At 40.7% G+C, this 18239-nt stretch overlaps 1 protein-coding gene and 1 pseudogene across 3 annotated transcripts in view; both read left to right on the plus strand.

Annotated features, from left to right (window-relative positions):
* The window catches only part of CTNND2 (catenin delta 2), a gene marked incomplete at both ends in the record, with an annotated part of 950049 nt that overhangs the window by 395070 nt on the left and 536740 nt on the right, over positions 1-18239 (plus strand). The window lies entirely within an intron of this gene.
* The window catches only part of LOC307052218 (ubiquitin-ribosomal protein eS31 fusion protein-like), a 39213-nt pseudogene continuing 31094 nt past the window's right edge, over positions 10121-18239 (plus strand). The window contains exon 1 of the transcript in view: positions 10121-10256. The product of the transcript in view is annotated as a ubiquitin-ribosomal protein eS31 fusion protein-like (transcript). The remainder of the gene's footprint in view (positions 10257-18239) is intronic.

An 18239-nucleotide genomic window follows, 5' to 3' on the forward strand; every position in this document is an offset into this window, starting at 1 on the left:
GGTGACGAGGGCCCAAAGTAGGTCAGTGACTGTGGGAACATAAAGAGGAACACAGCTCAGCTTTAAGATTTAATTTTTAGATTTTGGGGGAGGTTGGGGGCATGGGTGGGATTTGGCAATTTATTAGATGTGAGGCTTGAGAAAGAAGTAGAAAATGACTCAGAAATTGATTACTAGTCTCAATGATTAAAGCTGTGCTAATTCAGTTACTGAAGCAGGGCACAGAGGAAGAGAAACACTTTTTGAGTTTAAGGAAATAGGTTAAGCTTTGGACAGATTTGAGGTGACATCCATGAGGTTCTATCTAACAAGCAGTTAACAGAGCTGCTCTTTGTGGAGGGCTAGCTATGTTCCCAGCACTTTGTAAGTCCTTGACATGCCTCATACCATTTACAATATAATGTTTGTCATCTTATTATCATCAGTGATATTTTATTATCACTTCTGTAGCCCAGATAAAGGAAAAGAGTCTTAATTAAGCAACTGTCCCTGTTGGCCACTGCCCAGTGATAGCTCCTGAGTATGTGGATTTGAAGTCTGGGGAGAAGTCAAGGCTGACAGTGGAAGTTAGCCATTTATTCATGGACTTTACTGAGTCTCTGCCAGAGACAAAGTGCAGTGCTCTCAGCTGTGGGCACCCAGACACTGTTGGCAACACCCTAGAAGTGTGAGTTGAAATAACAAGGAGTTGTGAGCAAGGGGAAGAGAATAAGCTGAAACAGAGGACCTTGGTTGTGCCCATGAAGGCACCATGGAAGAAGAGGAAAAATAAGTAGTCAGAGAAAGAGGAAGAAAACCCAACCCAATAGCACAGGAACCAGGGTGGGCACCCGTGTCAGTGCTCCAGGAAGTAACTCGATGCAAGGAGACTGAGGAGCTTACTTTTGGGGGTAATGAATTCCCTTCATGGAAACCAGCCTGTATGACTTTCTGAGGAATTATGAAGTGCAAAATTGGAGATATAAGTAGACTAATAGAATTGGGACTTGAAAGAAAAAACAAATAGGGGAGGATGGCTTAAGGGAGAACCAAAATGAGAAGAGGTTTTGTTTTTGTTTTCTGCCTCAGATTTTTTTGGGTTTTCCTTTTATCTCCTGATTCTACAACCTGAGGAAAGGAGACGACAGGGCAGAATGGAAGCTCTCCATGTTCACCAAGTCAGCAGTGGTGGGGAGAGGGTCAGACAGTTGAAAAACCTGGTTCAAGCAGAGAATCATAAATATGATACATGTGTACATTGGGTATTTTTTTTTGACATAAACCTTGTAAATGTGGATTTCTTCACTAACTTTTGGCTTAGGAGCTGGGCCTTTTCTTTGCATGGGGGCCTGCTGCTTGCATTACCTCACCATCCATTCGGTACAAACTGCACCCCTAATACTACAGTCCTGCCCCTTCCAGTTCTGGTATCTTTAAAGAGAAGCGGACTTAGAGTTACTTGTGAAACAATTTGAATACAGAGACTTTCTTGACGGATTTTTTAATTTTATGGTTCTTTCCCTCTTTGTCCATTTTTTTCTCCTAAGTTATTCAATAATTTTTGATAATGCCTTTCCAGAACATTCAACCTAGTTTTCTTAGAAGCATCAACTCTCTTTTATAGAAATTTTCTTAGAAATAAATCAACTCTCTTTTATAGAAATGTTTTATACTCTGATTCAGGCCTGCCCAGCCTCCAGGCAGGAAACTGGCTGGAGTGGCCCACAGCAGCAGAGTGCAAGGCCACACGAGAGAAGATGGCCCTTTGGACTGTAGGGCGAAAGCCATATATGGACTCTGGGGTGGGTGCCTTGCTGGGTCATTGGGAAAGAAGCCCACTCAAGAGACCTACCAGGAGCACGAAACTTCAGCAAAGAAGGCTGCAGAGGCACCCTCAGGTGCTCACACAGGGCTTGGGGTGGGTCTTAGCAAAGGAACAGTGGAGAGCAACTGCCCACATCCAGTGCCCAGGCAGTGGCCTTCAGATGTTCACTGTTGAACATCTCTCCCACAAAGAGCTCCAGAGCATCAAGGCTGGGCCACGGCCTGCTCCTGCCATCAGACTCTCCCACCCTCAGCACTCACTCCCACCCACGGTGACCCCTGCAGAAGTGGGAAACCCCGGCCAGCAAGCTTGGGTGTGAAGAAAAAGGAATGCAAGGCAAGGGGGTCAGTGAAAAGTCCCACACCCTTGACTGTACAACCAGAGACTTCCCAACTGAACCACGCCCTACCTGGGAAGACTCTTGATTAAACCATATATATATTTTGGAATTTTGACTCTTACAAGAGACTGGGCATTTTAATTACTGAAATTATCTCACTTTTATGATTAGTCGTGACCAAAAGACTTCTAAAATTATGATCTAAGTAATCAATGTAAGGATAATGAGAATGGGGATAGGCAAAGGAATTTTTTTTAAGAGTCTCTTGCAGCGCTATTCACAGTAGCCAAGACATGGAAGCAACCTAAATGTCCATGGACAGATGAATGGATAAAGAAGATGTGGTACATATATACAATGGAATATTACTCAACCATAAAAAAAGAATGAAATAATGCCATTTGCAGGAATATAGATGGACCTAGAGATTCTCATAATGAGTGAAGTAAGCCAGAGAAAAACAAATATCATATGATATTGCTTACCTGTGGAATCTAAAAAAATGATACAAATGAACTTATTTACAAAGCAGAAATAGACCCACAGACATAGAAAACAAACTTATGTTTGCCAAAAAGGAAAGGGGGTAAGGGAGGGATAAATTAGGAGTTTGGAGTTAACATATACACATTACTATATATATTTATTTATTTTATTTTTGGCTGCGCTGGGTCTTCGTTGTTGCGCGCGGGCTTTCTCTAGTTGCGGTGAGCGGGGGCTACTTTCTTTGTTGCGGTGCGTGGGCTTCTCATTGCGGTGGCTTCTCTTGTTGCAGAGCATGGGCTCTAGGTGTGCAAGCTTCAGTAGTTGTGGCTTGTGGGCTCTAGAGCGCAGGCTCAGTAGTTGTGGCTCATGGGCTCTAGAGCGTGGGCTCAGTAGTTGTGGCTCATGGGCTTAGTTGCTCCACGGCATGTGGGATCTTCCCGGACCAGGGCTCGAACCCATGTCCCCTGCATTGGCAGGTGGATTCTTAACCACTGTGCCACCAGGGAAGCCCCACACTACTATATATAAAATAGATAACGAACAAGGACCTACTGTATAGCACAGGGAACTATACTCAATATTTTGTAATAACCTATAAGGGAAAAGAATCTGAAAAAGAATATATAGATGTAGATGTAGATATAGATACAGATATGGATATATAACTGAATTACTGTGCTATACACCTGAAAATAGCACAACATTGTAAATCAACTGTACTTCAATAAAAAAGTAAACAAAAAAATAAAATTGAGTCTCGTTGTATACACATGTAATTTCTATATCATACGTTTTTGCTTTATAAGTAATTCACAGCCGTGTATGGTCTCCACCACTTCCTACAGATGCTAAGGGAATTAGCCCAGCCACTGCTTAAATCCCACAACCAGCAAGGCTGATATTAAATCCCTTGACCAGTCTTCCATCTCCCAACTCAGAGCAACCATCAGCTAGAGCTAGTTGTGTATTATGGGTTGTGTAGGGTTTGGTCCCCCCAACAAGACTTCTTGAGTTTATTTTCTTTGAAGAAAGGTATCAGTTCGTTCAGCACCATGTGACCAACACCTAAAAAAAAATGCACAGCACATAGTAGTTGCATAATAAACATTTGTTGAACCTATGAGTGTAGTGGTGACTTTCAAATTGCGGTATAAGGCCATTTCAGTGTTGAGAGACAGGGCTTCAGTAGTTTCTGCTTGGATGGTCCTTGGTCAGGTGAGAGGTCTGACAGTCACTCTATGTTGGCCAGGAGCACAGATTCTAGAGTGCCATTCTCCTGGGACAGTGGGGCTCTTACCTGGAAAGAGTCCATCATGGAGGCTTCTGCCTTCTTGGAGCACAGAAAACTGTAGGGCTTCTCCTTTGTTCCCAGGAATGGGTTCAAGAGGGATGCAAAGAAGTAAGTCTGTTGAGGACAAGAACTATGACTTTTTATCCTGTTCTGTCATGTTGGCTAAGCTTGTAAGCATAATGTTTTAATAAGTTGTCTAATGAAAGCATGAACAGTCAGATAACCCGCCTTCCTTCAGTGACTAAGCCAGAGTCATCTCTTCTTTTAAGGAGTTTTGAAATACGCTTGAGAAGCACATAAAGTTACACAACAAGAAAATTCAGTAAGAGAGATATTCCAAGGCAGTTGTTGAATGATTACACATGAAGCGGAGCTGACGGCTGACATGCTTATGTTCTTCCAAATGCAGCCCTCACATCAGGGTTCATTAGGCTTTGTCTATATCAGTTCTACTAATAATCCTTAGTTTTCTCTGAGTAGCAGATTTGAAGTCTACCTGAGAGAGTACAAAAAAATCAATTCTGTTTATGTTCTTCAGATAAGATCATAACCAACTTTGAGATGCATTTAACATCGCACACTTCACAGCCTGGTGTTCAATATCTATGTTAGAATGTGTATCAGTAGCTACTGGAGGATGAAGCTGGGTGGTATGTGGGGTCACAGACTGGTGATGAGTACGTGGAGGATTCATTTTTCCTGTGACTGTATGATGTGAACCAACTAAGATACTTTTTTGCCTTCCTAAGCTGTATTGAGTATTCAGCCTTTTCCCTGGGTATTTTTTTTTTTTACTGTTTGGTTTATCAGTTTTTGGTACCAGATAAGCACGCAATTCTGGAGAAGTTGACATCATGTGTGACCAAGAATGGGAAGGGTATTCTTATTCCACTGTCAATACAGAGAATCTTGGTTTATGTTGTGATGAGTTGTTTTCCTTAATCCAGAAACTGATTATTTATTTTAATAACTGAGATAGAGTTATTGGGAGTAATTGATGAGATTTCTTTCAGTTCAACTTCAGCCAACATTGAAGACCTGGCCATTTTTAGGGGGACTGTGCCAGATGCTTCCATGCATATTGTCCCAGGGCAAGATGTGGAATACACTTCATTACAGCCCATCTGCTCTTCAAACAGATCACATGCAGGAAAAAGATAGTTGCTTTATCAGGAAAGGCCTGTTCCTTAGAAGAGTAATGAATCAGTAAAATGATGAAAACATGTATTTTAAAAGACCAGAGGGAAGTTCAGACTGAAAGGTAAAAATATGTCTTCCATTGATCCTACTCTCCATTGAGTGAAGGGATTCTCATAGACTCTTACTCCCTTTTAGATTAAACAGAGTAAAGCCAAAAATAAACATCACCTGTCTCTAATTCCCAGATTTTAGGGCCTCATAGGATGGTGGAAGAAATTCAATGAGAGTGCAAGGAAGTTATTGGCCAAACCCGGAACGTGGGAGATTCTTCGAGAAAAAAAAAAAAATTCTTTCTAAAACAAATCAGTAGGGCTTCCCTGGTGGTGCAGTGGTTGAGAGTCCACCTGCCAATGCAGAGGATGCGGGTTCATGCCCCGGTCCGGGAAGATCCCACATGCCGTGGAGCGGCTGGGCCCATGAGCCATGGCCGCTGAGCCTGCGTGTCCAGAGCCTGTGCTCCACAACAGGAGAGGCCACAGCAGTGAGAGGCCCGCGTACCACAAAAAATAAAAATAAAAAAATAAATCAATAAAAAGAACATTCAGGAAGGGACTATTAAATAGAAAAGAGTTAAGAGATAACAAGCAAATTAAATGCGCAAATTTTGGAGAATCTTGATTTAAACAAACCAACTGTTTAAAAAATCTTCAAGATGAGAAATTTTTTTTTTATATTATATGGTCACGCTATTTATTTATTTAGCTGCACCAGGTCTTAATTGCGGGATGCAGGATCTTCACTGTGGCATGCAGAATCTTTAGTTGTGCCATGCAGACTTCTTAGTTGCAGCATGCATGTGAGATCTAGTTCCCCAGCCAGGGATCGAACCCCGGGCCCCCTGCACTGGAAGTGCAGAGTCTTACCCACTGGACCACCAGGGAAGTCCCAAGATGAGAAATTTTAATATGAAGTTGGGATTAGACGATAGGAGGGATTTCTACTAATTGGGATAATGGTATATCCTCATCATCTAGAGATGCACACTGCAGGTTTCATGGATGAAATAGTAGGATGCCATGGATTTGTTTTTAAAATACCTCAGCCAAAAAAGTGAGGGAGGGGGAATAGATGAAACCAGGTAGCCAGAGGCTGACAATTAGAGAGAGCTGGGTGACAGATACACCACAGCATAGTAAATTTCTCTCTAAATACTTATGAATGTTTGAAATAAACCAGAAGCAAGTTGACAAACTAATCCTGTAGTGGTCTGGCCTCTCTCCAGGCTTTTAACCACCACTGAGCCTGCAGGGCAATGGGGAATTAGATGGATAAAACAGGAAAAATGATTCACATCTAGAATATGGACAGGATCAGAGCTCTTATTCTGGAGACCATGAACTCATGAGATGTCCATAGATGGGCTTCAGAATGGTCTGAACTCCCTGTAGGTACATACCAAGTTTTGATACAATTTTTTTTTCTGGGGAGGCATCTAGATTTCACTAGATCCTGAAAGGCATTCATGACCCACACAATTTGAGATACACTAGGTTACAGCAGTTCCGAAGCCTATTTCAACTCTAAAATTCTGTCAACTCATATATCTAAGAACAAGAAATTTAATTGTCCTATTTGAAGAACTCTCTGTATAGTGGAAAGGACTCTAGATTTCATGAAATCTGTATTTTAGCATATTTAAATTCTTAGGATATGAGAATGTTTAAGAGCCATCAGATACATTTTTTTTAAAAAATCACATCTAGATCTTAGACTGGTTCAGCGATTAACACAATGGCCAAATATATCAATGCAATTTTCTCTCTTTTAGGTGCCTTTCAATGTCATCCTGGAGTCTGTGCAGTAAAACCTCACTGTTAAAAGACTTACTTCAAAAAAACCCGTAAGAAGTGGGAAGCATTATAGCAATATAAAAATCCCCCAGTTATACACAAGGGAGCAATGTAATAGCTTTAAGTGCCAGCATCTTATTGGCTCTAAAGACATGTGCTAGAAAAGATGGAGATTTCCCTAAGCTGGAAACTGAGATGGTGTATGTGCAGCTGCTCAAAGCAGTTCTCTTTTGCCATTGCATTTTACTGATATCCTTCCCTTTTTTTTTTTGAGTAAAATAATTTTGCAGAAGATCTGAAATATTCTGTATAATGAGTTTATAATGAAGCCAGAGCAGTGCAGTCACTAGTAGCAGCCTGGTTTAATTCGATTACAAAGTCATGGTCTAACTAGCCATCATTTAGGGTAGAGTCAAAGATGGTGCTTCATATGCTGTCTAGACTCCTAGACATTATTTCTCTGTTTCTTCTTCTGTTGTCTAGAAGCAAGCAAATGTGTGTGTCTGTGTGGAGCGTGTGTGTTTGCAAGTGCACCTGTGCATGTGTGTTGGAGGGTGGACACTGAGGGCAATTCTTCATGTTACAACTTTGTGTTAACTATTGCTGCAACAAAACCGCATTGTGCACCACCCAGAGCTCCATAGATTGTTATGCGAAGCATTTATTTACACACTCACAGTTATGCACATCACTTGTGAAGCACGGTTTCTCAGTTCTTGGCTGGACAGCCTTGATTCATGCAGGTTGCTGTCTGCTCTTGCCTCCCAGCTGCAGGCAGGGTCAGATCAGCTTGATGTGTGGTCATTCTGGGCCTAGGATGAATGGGCGTGTCCTTCTTCTGGTTGGTCACCACATCTTCTGAGGCTCACATCCCATACTCTTCCATCCCAATGACTGAATCAAGTCACCTGGCCAACGTAATGTCAGTGAGGCACAGAAACCTACTCCAGCACAGTAGGGTGGGGAGGAAGTCAGCTTTGCTGAAAGATAATCTAATTTATCATAAAACAATTTTCTTACAATATTACACAAGTATGTCATTAATTTTTCTCGCTCAATTTATGGGTAGTTTCTGACATAAAAATGCTAGATTTATGGGTGATTTACACATACAAATCAATGTCTAAAATGTACAGCTCCCTGATCTAGTGTGGGTCACCTATCTTTTATTTTCTAATATAGAATTCTTCTGCCCTTTTGAGGTACTCCTGATCTCACCCCTGCCTATTTTTGCACACTTTCCCCTCACCACTCTTCCCCCCTCTCTACCTCCAGCAGGTCTTTTAGTTTCCTAAAAGGCACCAAGCTCTTTTGTGCCTCAGGGCCTTTGCACACACCATCCCTTCTTCTCTACCCATAATTCTTTGCCTCCTAGATATCTACTTATCCTTCCTATCTCAGCTTAAATGTTACCCCCAAAGTGGTCTTCACTGACCACTGAACCAAATATTGCCCTCATTAAGCTTGGGGCACCCTACCCCTTTCTTCATATCCCATCATAATTTCTATTTACATAGTTCCTTTTTTAAAGAAAAAGATTTATTTTATTTATTTATTTTTGGCTGTGTCGGGTCTTCATTGGTGCACGTGGGCTTCTCATTACAGTGGCTTCTCTTGTTGCCGAGCATGGGCTCTTGGCACACTGGCTCTAGAGTGCAGGCTCAGTAGTTGTGGCCCATGGGTCTAGTTGCTCCACGGCATGTGGGATCTTCCCGGACCAAGGCTCGAACCCGTGTCCCCTGCATTGGCAGGCAGGTTCTTAACCACTGCGCCACCAGGGAAGCCTTATTTACATAGTTCTTTATGTGATCTGACCTTTCACGTTAGACGAGGAGTGTCATTGATGCAGAAGTGACGTCTTTGTTCTCCTTTGCATTGGAAGCACCCAGCCTGGTACTCAGAAAAGATAGTTTTCTAATGAATGAGTGAAAATAATTAGAACCTGAGGAAGGGGGGATTTCCACTTTTCAAATGTACAGAGTTTATAAGTTTGGAGACACATAGACAGACATGAGTTTGAGCCCCAGCTCTAGTAGTTAACTAAGCCTCCATCTATCCCCAAGTGACTTGACTTTCCTGTGCCTGTGTTTACTCCTTCTGTTCTCCCACACTTTGATTGTATGTTTGAGGAGTAATGAGGCATACAGTGGATGCAAAGATTTTGGCCCAGGGCGAGAGGCGGTCAGACTCAGGCATCCAGGGCAGGGCTACTGTCTTTCTTCTTCCCTGAGTGTGAAGCCCGCCCCAATCTCAAACTGTGGCCAGCATTTTAGAGCTCTGGTCATACTTTCTGCTTAGTGTAGTCCAAAGAGTGTGCTTAGACACTGAGTCCAGTAATACTATGATTTATGTCAAAGAGTGTTCTGCCTGTGTTTTCCTCTAGGAATTTTTATAGTATCTGGTCTTACATTTAGGTCTTTAATCCATTTTGAGTTTAGTTTTGGGTATGGTGTTAGGGAGTGTTGTAATTTCATTCTTTTACATGTAGCTGTCCAGTTTTCCCAGCACCACTTATTCAAGAGACTGTCAATCTAAAAAATGATACAAATGAACTCATTTAGAAAACAGGAATAGACTCATAGACATAGAAAACAAACTTATGGTTCCCAAAGGGGCCAGGGGGGAGGGATAAATTAGGAGTTTGGGATTAACAGTACTGTATATAAAATAGACAAACAACAAGGACCTACTGTATGGCATAGGCAACAATATTCACTCTCTTGTAATAACCTGTAATGGAAAAGTATCTGAAAAAGAATATATGTGTAACTGAATCACTTTGCTGTACACCTGAAACTAACACAACATTGTAAATCAACTACATTATACATCAATAAAAAGCTGTTTGTTTTGAAAAAAGAAAGTAATATTATGAGTGGGATGTGGAACTAATGATCCTGAGTGACACCGTTTCCATGGGCAAATGAGTTTGGACTTCAAAACAACTGGCTGAGTAAAGGGCTTTTGGAATATGGTACTTCAACAGAGGATTCTCTCTGGTGAGTTCCCTCTACTGGTACTAATGAGGGAATCTCTGTCCCCCCCGATTGCGTAGACCTCTCCCAAGTTTATCGTCAAGATGTGTAGTATTTCATCCAAGTTCCTAACGTGGCGGGTGGCGTGGGGGGACTGAAAACCCCAACTGCAGCTTCTGATGGAATGCAGAATGCCAGTAGCTGCGTCCACTGAACAACCCCATTTTATGCATCATGGGCCTGAAGAACAGCTCTGATGGCATTAACCCCATGAAGAAATCTGACAATAAAACCACCGATGCCCTGAATCACTGTTGGGATGAAAAGCAAACATGCTATCAGCGTAACAGTTCTGACCCTGCACTGTTTGGTAACCGGGGATGGGGGATAGGGAGGGAGGCACACAGGACGTGTCTGATGGAGAAAGAAGATGGCTGAACCTGGCTTGGCTGTTTGAAACCTATTCGTTCCTGATGGTCATGAGGTTACCACACACACTTTCGTGGTCCCTATTTTTTTTTTTTTTTTTTTTTTTTTTTTTGCTGTACGCGGGCCTCTCACTGTGGTGGCCTCTCCCGTTGCGGAGCACAGGCTCCGGACACGCAGGCTCAGCGGCCGTGGCTCACGGGCCCAGCCGCTCCGCGGCATGTGGGATCTTCGCGGACCGGGGCATGAACCCGCGTCCCCTGCATCGGCAGGCGGACTCTCAACCACTGCGCCACCAGGGAAGCCCCATTGTCCCTATTTTTTTAAGGCTATTTTTTCATGGCTTACAACAACAGGTAAATAAACGTTAAAACTCAGCCTTGGCGGAATAGCCATGGAGCTATCTTATCCAGGTAAGGAGAGACAGACAGAGAGGCGTCTGGGGCATTATTTAATGTAAGGCTCACAGTTCAGAATTATTGTGATGAAGGATGCTGAGTGAGTGAATTAAAAAAGAAGAGCTGTGAGGCAGGATATAGGGTGAGGAAAGGAGAGGCATGGTAATAAAGTCATAGGTAATGATTTCAGACACTGTTGGCCTCATGGTCCCTCTCGAGGGAGAAGCATCTTTGGGGCCATTGGGTTGAGGGGCTGTGGAAGAGGTGTGTGGGATGCGAGGGGCAGAGAAGGAGCTGGGGCTCTGTGTGTCTCCACCCTCTTCAGGCCCCTGTAAGGGAGGCTGGAAGTTAGAACTTGGATGAGTTTCTGTTGCAAAAGTCACTTAAGGGCTGAGCTTCATGACGTGATCTGCAACGGTCGGGAGATGTGGCAGTAGGAACTCAGAAGTTTAAGAGCCAGGGATGGAAGCTCTGCTGTGACTCTTGGAATATGCAATATCCAGCGAGGTCCTGGGGCGTCCACCTACCACTGTGCAGTGAAAACGTCCGAAGCACTGTGTTCCAGACCTCAAGGGGCAGTGACGGTCTCAGCCTAAATATCGACTGTACACTGAAGGGCAGTTCAAGGTCAGCGCTAGTATAAAATAACTGGATTAGGGCTTCCCTGGTGGCGCAGTGGTTGAGAGTCCACCTGCCGATGCAGGGGACGTGGGTTCGTGCCCCGGTCTGGGAAGATCCCACATGCCACGGAGCGGCTGGGCCCGTGAGCCATGGCCACTGAGCCTGCGTGTCCAGAGCCTGTGCTCCGCAATGGGAGAGGCCACAACGGTGAGAGGCCCGAGTAAGGCAAAAAAAAACAAAAAACAAAAAACAAAACTGGATTAAATCTCAGTTTCCTTGAGTCCTTTAACACTAGCCCATGGCTTACGTGGTTGGACACTATTCCTTTAGTCTGCAGGTACATTTTGGAAACCCTGTAAATCGTTGGCATAGGGAGTCATTGATTTGAATAAATAATTATTTTAAAGGAATTGAAGAAACATTATAAGTACCAGCAATGCTACTCAATATTCCTTAAGACAACTGCTCAATTGTTAAAGTGAAATAATTGACATTTAGCATACCATGATTAGCATTTCAATTTGTTAAAATATTTTGATAAATAATAAATATCACCATTTGACTCAAAAGAGTTTCAATTTCAAGTCAGTCAGTTAAATGAAGTCATTGAAAAAGTCATCGGGCCTCTTCTTATTATAATTATTGATTAGACTATAGTAGGAAATTATTTCCTAAGCATTATCTGTTGCTTCAAACTTAAAGCAAATTAATTCCTTATGAATGAAAGAAATTTTAAAGAACTTATGAGAAAAGCAAAATTTGACCCCTACTCTATTTAGAGAGTGGAATTAGTAAAAAGATACTCACAGATATGAGAAATAATGATGAAATGAGACATGAAATCTAAATGGAATGCTGAGTACAGAAGGTGTATGTGATCTTTCCTAGTCTTTTGCTCAGTAGAATAAAAATTACCTTTTATTGCCTCGGTTGGTTGGCATGATGGGCATAGCATTAATATGCCTGACCTCAATAAAACTTGGAACGTTCTCCATTTCTAAAATGGATCTTTTCTACTGCTGTATTAACATTTGGAAAAATTACTTCGTATCAACGAGTCTGAAACCTATCAAATGAGTGGGAGCCATCTAAGTAAGAAATACCGACGACATCACAGAATTGCTTATGATTCTGAAATGTTCAGTCATTTCATTCAGGGCTTCTCCTGACTTCGCAAGCTTTCAGGAATGAGTGTATGCTTCATGGAAGAGCAACCAAAAGGTGGCAGCATCTCTTTGAAAATTATTTCTATTTATTTCATGTCCACATTTCTTTTTCAAATACCACTCCCACTTAGTTGAACCATGTTATAGTCGGCATTTATAGATCAGAAAGCACCCGTCCTTTGAAAATGAGATGAATGCAGTAATAGCTATTGATACAATGGAACTTTAAAAAATGTTTACTTTCAATGAAGGCTTGACCTTCTCTTTAGCCAAATGGTTCATCATGTCTGATGATGTAGCAACAAAGCCACGTCTTTTTCAGAGTCAGAAAATATTAACAGAGTCACCTAATCGTTAACAATGACTATTAATTATCATCTGGAAGATTTAGAATATTGCTTGGCAGGATATTGTGGAAACTGATATATTCTTAAAAACCATGAGTAGATCTTTTATTCCTGAAGGGTGGACACTGAATGAACAATCCTTTAAATGTAAATATTTTTCTTTAAGCACAAATCCTACCAATTTTTTTATAAAAAGTTTTAAATCACTGTGATACTTGGCACTCCTTTAATGTTATGTATTTAAATTTAAAAAAAAAATAATTCAGATGTTCGTAAATCTGAATTCTCAACTACAAATCTACTTTTATCCTAGTTTAATGTTTTTCAGAACCTTAATGTTTCTCATATACTGAAGACTTATAGAGAAAATTAGCAACGCTGATTTCAAAATTTTTCTTAAGATAACAGTTTGCTCTTCTGAAATAAGACATTATGTAAAACCTGATTGATTCAAATAAAATAAGTTCTGAAGATTAGTATTCTGTTAAATGAAATTTCATTACTGTTGAGCACTTACGGTTAACCTAAAGTAAGCAACCTTAGGCAACATCTCATATCAGAGTCTTGCATATATATATATATATATACACATTATAGATAGGTAACAGTGACTTCTAGACAATTAGATTGTCAGCTCCATTAAAACAGCAATATTAGAGGGAAGAGTTATGGGGACATATGTATATGTATAAATGATTCATTTTGTTATAAAGCAGAAACTAACACACCATTGTTAAGCAATTATACTCCAATAAAGATGTTAAAAAAAACCCCACCAATATTGTACTTTTCTGTATTTTGCACATATGCGTAGAGAGTGAAGATGCCATGCTATATAAGGTCACAGTAAATATTAAGATCAATGTGTCTCTTTAAGGAATTAAATGACAGAAAAGTACTGTAAGTGCTATAAGTGGCCTTAAAGATCAGAGATTTTCACACAGGTTTTGATCTTGAATTTCTAGTGAAATCTTCCTCAGAAATCCAGTCTGTAACTCAGCCCAGAGAGGTGGAGTTTTAATTTTGCTTTATGGGTATGAAGCCTAGAGTCTTACCTCCTCCCCCTGCACCCCAGACACCCCGAGACTGAAAACTCAGGGACTCTGCAGACCTTAGGTTGAAAGGCACTGGTGTCATCCAGTGCCTTAACCAAATCCCTTTTTTTTTCCAAATGGCAAGTTGGGATTCAATTACCTAATAAGCAAGTGGTTCAAAGCCATTGAGGTCTATAATTCAAACCCAGTCAATGTAAGAATAATTATATGATTCAAAATCTATATTTCTTTTTATTTTACTATATCTTATGTTAGTCCATTTTTTCACACACACAAAAAAAGGCTGGCAGTAGAGAGAAAATCTAGATATAAGTATAGGTATTGCTATATAGACATAGATACAGGTATCAGAAAATCAATTCACAACACATATATAGACATACTGTATATATGTATATACATTTTCTGATATATACACATACTTATAAACATGTGTAAGACATGCCCATACCATTGAATAAAACTTTCCTAGCACTGAGACATCAAGACACAAAGAATGGATAGTATTCTGTAAAGGAAAGAACAGTAGTCTAGAAGCTGGTTCGCCACAGGGTAGTCATACAAGATTCATGTTTAAACCTGTTCAAGCCTTGAAGAACTTTTCTGAGAAAGAGCAAGAAGAAATACCTACTTACCTACCCTACATGGTGGTCGTAGAGATCATGTGAAATAACACAGGCAAGCGTGTTTTGCTAACGTTATAAAGCAATGTATGAATGTGTGCAAAAGAGTATTACCGGTTAGGCGATTTGAAGTTAATAGCCAAGTGCTGTACCCGGTTTCCATTTCACGCCTAAAGATACCCAACAGCTTATTTCAGGATTCCTCACGTTGCAAAGGTTAAGATCACTTTTGACAGCTGTCCTTGTTCTTGAAAATATTTTTTGCTAAGCAAATTCTCATGCATGAAATAGCAGTATTTTGGTGACAGCAAAGTGTCTACAGAGAACCAAATGTGCGATGGTAATTAGAAAGAATGCATCACAAGTAGTTGCTGAGTTGCTAGATTCTTTCCAAAATGTTATTTAAAACACTGACTGGGTATCTGCTTGGAAATCAGACTTGTCCCCGTAGCATCTTTGCATTTTGGCATCAGCAACTGCTTTAAGGGTCCCCCACTCTGACAGGGAACCAGGGTGCTTGCAAAGAGGAGGGCGTTAACGGGATGAGCGTTGGAGGGGGGCTTCAGTCTTTCTAGAGTATCCACTGTAGAAGCGATGTCTGTTATTCTTGGGAGGGTGTTCTGTGTTTCTGTCTTCCTAGGAGGCGGGCAGGGGTTAAGATTGTGGACACCCAAGCCAGACTGCCTGGGTTGGAACCCCAGCTCTGCCTCTTCCTAGCTCTGGGGACCTGAAAAAACTTTTTCTCTACTCCATATGCCTCAGTTTGCTCTCCCCAGTGTTGGGGATGGTAGTAGTAATGTCCTAAACTCCTGGAGTGGTTGAGAAGAGACTGAGATAACAGGAAGGCCCTCAGAATGGTGCCTGGTACCCACCCAGTCAGTGCTGTTTAACTGTTTGTACTTATTATAATAAAGGATCCAGCCCATTACACATTCCAAATCCTGTCGTCAATGTAAAAGTAGAGGCCTCCCCAAGGTCCTGGAGGTGACCATGCATCACTGGGGAAGCTGTGTCTTATCAGGACAGGTGGACCCTAGGTAGTGATCATCCTCATAATTGTGTAGCACTGTGGAATTTAAAAAGCCACAGGCCTGGGCTTCCCTGGTGGTGCGGTGGTTGAGAATATGCCTGCCAATGCAGGGGACACGGGTTTGTGCCCCGGTCCGGGAAGATCCCACATGCCGCGGAGTGGCTGGGCCCATGAGCCATGGCCGCTGAGCCTGCGTGTCCGGAGCCTGTGCTCCGCAACGGGAGAGGCTACGGCAGTGAGAGGCTCTTTCTACCTTTTCAAAAATTTGGGAATTAATAGTCACATTCATCTTACTTTTTGATTTTTTAGTAATGGTTCCATTTTCCATCATAAGCAGCCTCTCGCATTTTTATTTTAACGTGTGTTCTTTCAAATATTTCATTTCAAGGAGGGAGTTTACTTGAAAGTTATTCAAGACTTCTGATTAACTGTGATCATGCATCTTGATATATTTATTAATACTGAAGAATGTGAGGTTACAGATTATCTAAGCAATGAAGAAACAAAATTAAAACATAGAGAGTGTGTGTGCCCATACACACATATGTTCCATTTTGTTTCTTAAAGCCAACATTTATTGTCAGGCACAAAAATTGGAATGTAAAATTTTAAATGAAAAGGCTTGAGATGTTTAAAGAGTCCTCATTACATTTGTCTGGTGTTTTGTGGATCTTTTAGATCTCTTGGTTAGTGCCTGGACTCGTTTTTGCCCAAGAGTAAATGTGGGCTAAGTATGCATTGAATTTCAAAAACTGTGGTAGAAATGAAAGCTATGGAAACTAAATCTGTTTATCTTTTAAAGTTTACATTTTATAAATAGAACATAAGGACTAAAAATCCACATAGTTCTCAAAATATCTTTTCATTTTTAATACGTAAAACACAAGTGTGAACCATTTTCCTATTCTTTGGCTTTTAATATCTGGCTTCAAAAATGCATGCATCATTACTTTTTCATGTGGAAATTTTGAAAATCTCATAGACCAGAGTTTTAAAATACGCTGTTGCAAGCTCTGGGTAGCAAAAAAAGTCAACCGTTAATACGATCAGTCTAGAAAGTGAGATTCTTAAGGAGAGGTTTAGGTTCTGCTTTATTTTGAAGTTTGCACCACCACCAGCATGAATTCGCATCAGGAATTTTGTGCACCTCCAGTGTAGGCTGGGGTTGCTGCTAGGCTGTCTGGAAAGTGCTTTCTAGAATATGAATCTGAGCCATTACAGAGCAGGTGGAGCCAGGATGCATTGGAATAAACACAGTAAACCTAGAACGCAATTTGCAAAGACTGCCTCTTACGCGTTCACCAAGTTGTCGTTTCATACACAGCTGTGCCTGCAGATGACAAAAATGCCTTCCTAATAACAAATCTAGTTTTTTTAAAAAACCTATAAATAAAACGAATAACAATTGAATGTGTGTTAGGACACCTCGATGAGGAGGTATAGAGAATAAATTTATGCGAATGTAAAAGTTATGTGGGGAGCTGTGTGCCAATCACTGCATTACTACTCATTAACTTTGCTCTCCTTTGCATATTTGGTTACATTATCCACAATGCATCTCCCAACTCATTCAGTTTGCATTTCACTCGAAGGAAGTAAAACTGTGTGTTGAAAAGCTCCTCTATTCACATGTTTATTTCTATTCAGTGCTTTTGAGAGCACATTTATGGAATTTATAAAAGGAAAATGAGTTGAAGCCATAAGGAATTCAAAAGGATTGCCTAATCCAGCCATATTTTTATAGCCTATAGATCTTATCTAGAAAAATGACGAAGAAGAAGTATCTCGAGTTTAAAATGAAAGCATATACAGAGGACTTGAATAGACACTTCATCAAGAGGATATGAAGATGGCAAGAAAACACTTGGGAAGATGTTCTCCATCATTAACCATTGGGAGAAAGCAAATGGGAACCATAATGAGATATCAGAATGGTGAAAATTTAATAACAAATTTAAAAAAAAAAACACCCTGACAATACCAGGAACACACAGGAGCTGGAACTCTTACACATTCCTGGAAGGAATGCAAAATACTATGACTCTGGAAAACGAGTAATTTCTTATAAGATTAAATATCTACTTACCATATGACCCAGAATCAAACTTCTGGGTATTTACCCTAGAGAAATGAAAACTTATGTTTATATTAAGAGTGAATATGAGTGTTCGTGTTAACTTTATTTGTAATAATTGAAGCTAGAAACAACCCAAATCTCTTTCAACAGCCGAATGCTGAAACTAAATATGGTACATCCCCAGAGGGAATACTACTCAGCACTAAAAAAAGAACAAACTATTAATTTTTCATTTTTACTTTATTGAAGTATAGTTGATTTACAATGTTATGTTAATTTCTGCTGTATAGCAAAGTGACTCAGTTATACATATATGTATTCCTTTCATATTCTTTTCCATTATGGTTTATCACAGGATACTGAATATAGTTCCCTGTGCTATATACAGTAGGACCTTGTTGTTTATCCATCTTATATATACTGGTTTGCATCTGCTAATCCCAAACTCCAAATACTTCCTTCCCCATTGGCAACCACAAGTCTGTTCTCTACGTCTGTCTTTCTGCTTCTGTTTCATAGATATAAAAAAGAACAAACTCTTGATACCTGCCACCACTTCAACAAATCCTAAGACATTTGCTAAGTGAGAAAAGTCATGACATTCTCCAAA

The sequence above is a fragment of the Hyperoodon ampullatus genome (assembly GCF_949752795.1).
Source record: "Hyperoodon ampullatus genome assembly, chromosome: 4".
Lineage (NCBI taxonomy): Eukaryota > Metazoa > Chordata > Mammalia > Artiodactyla > Ziphiidae > Hyperoodon > Hyperoodon ampullatus.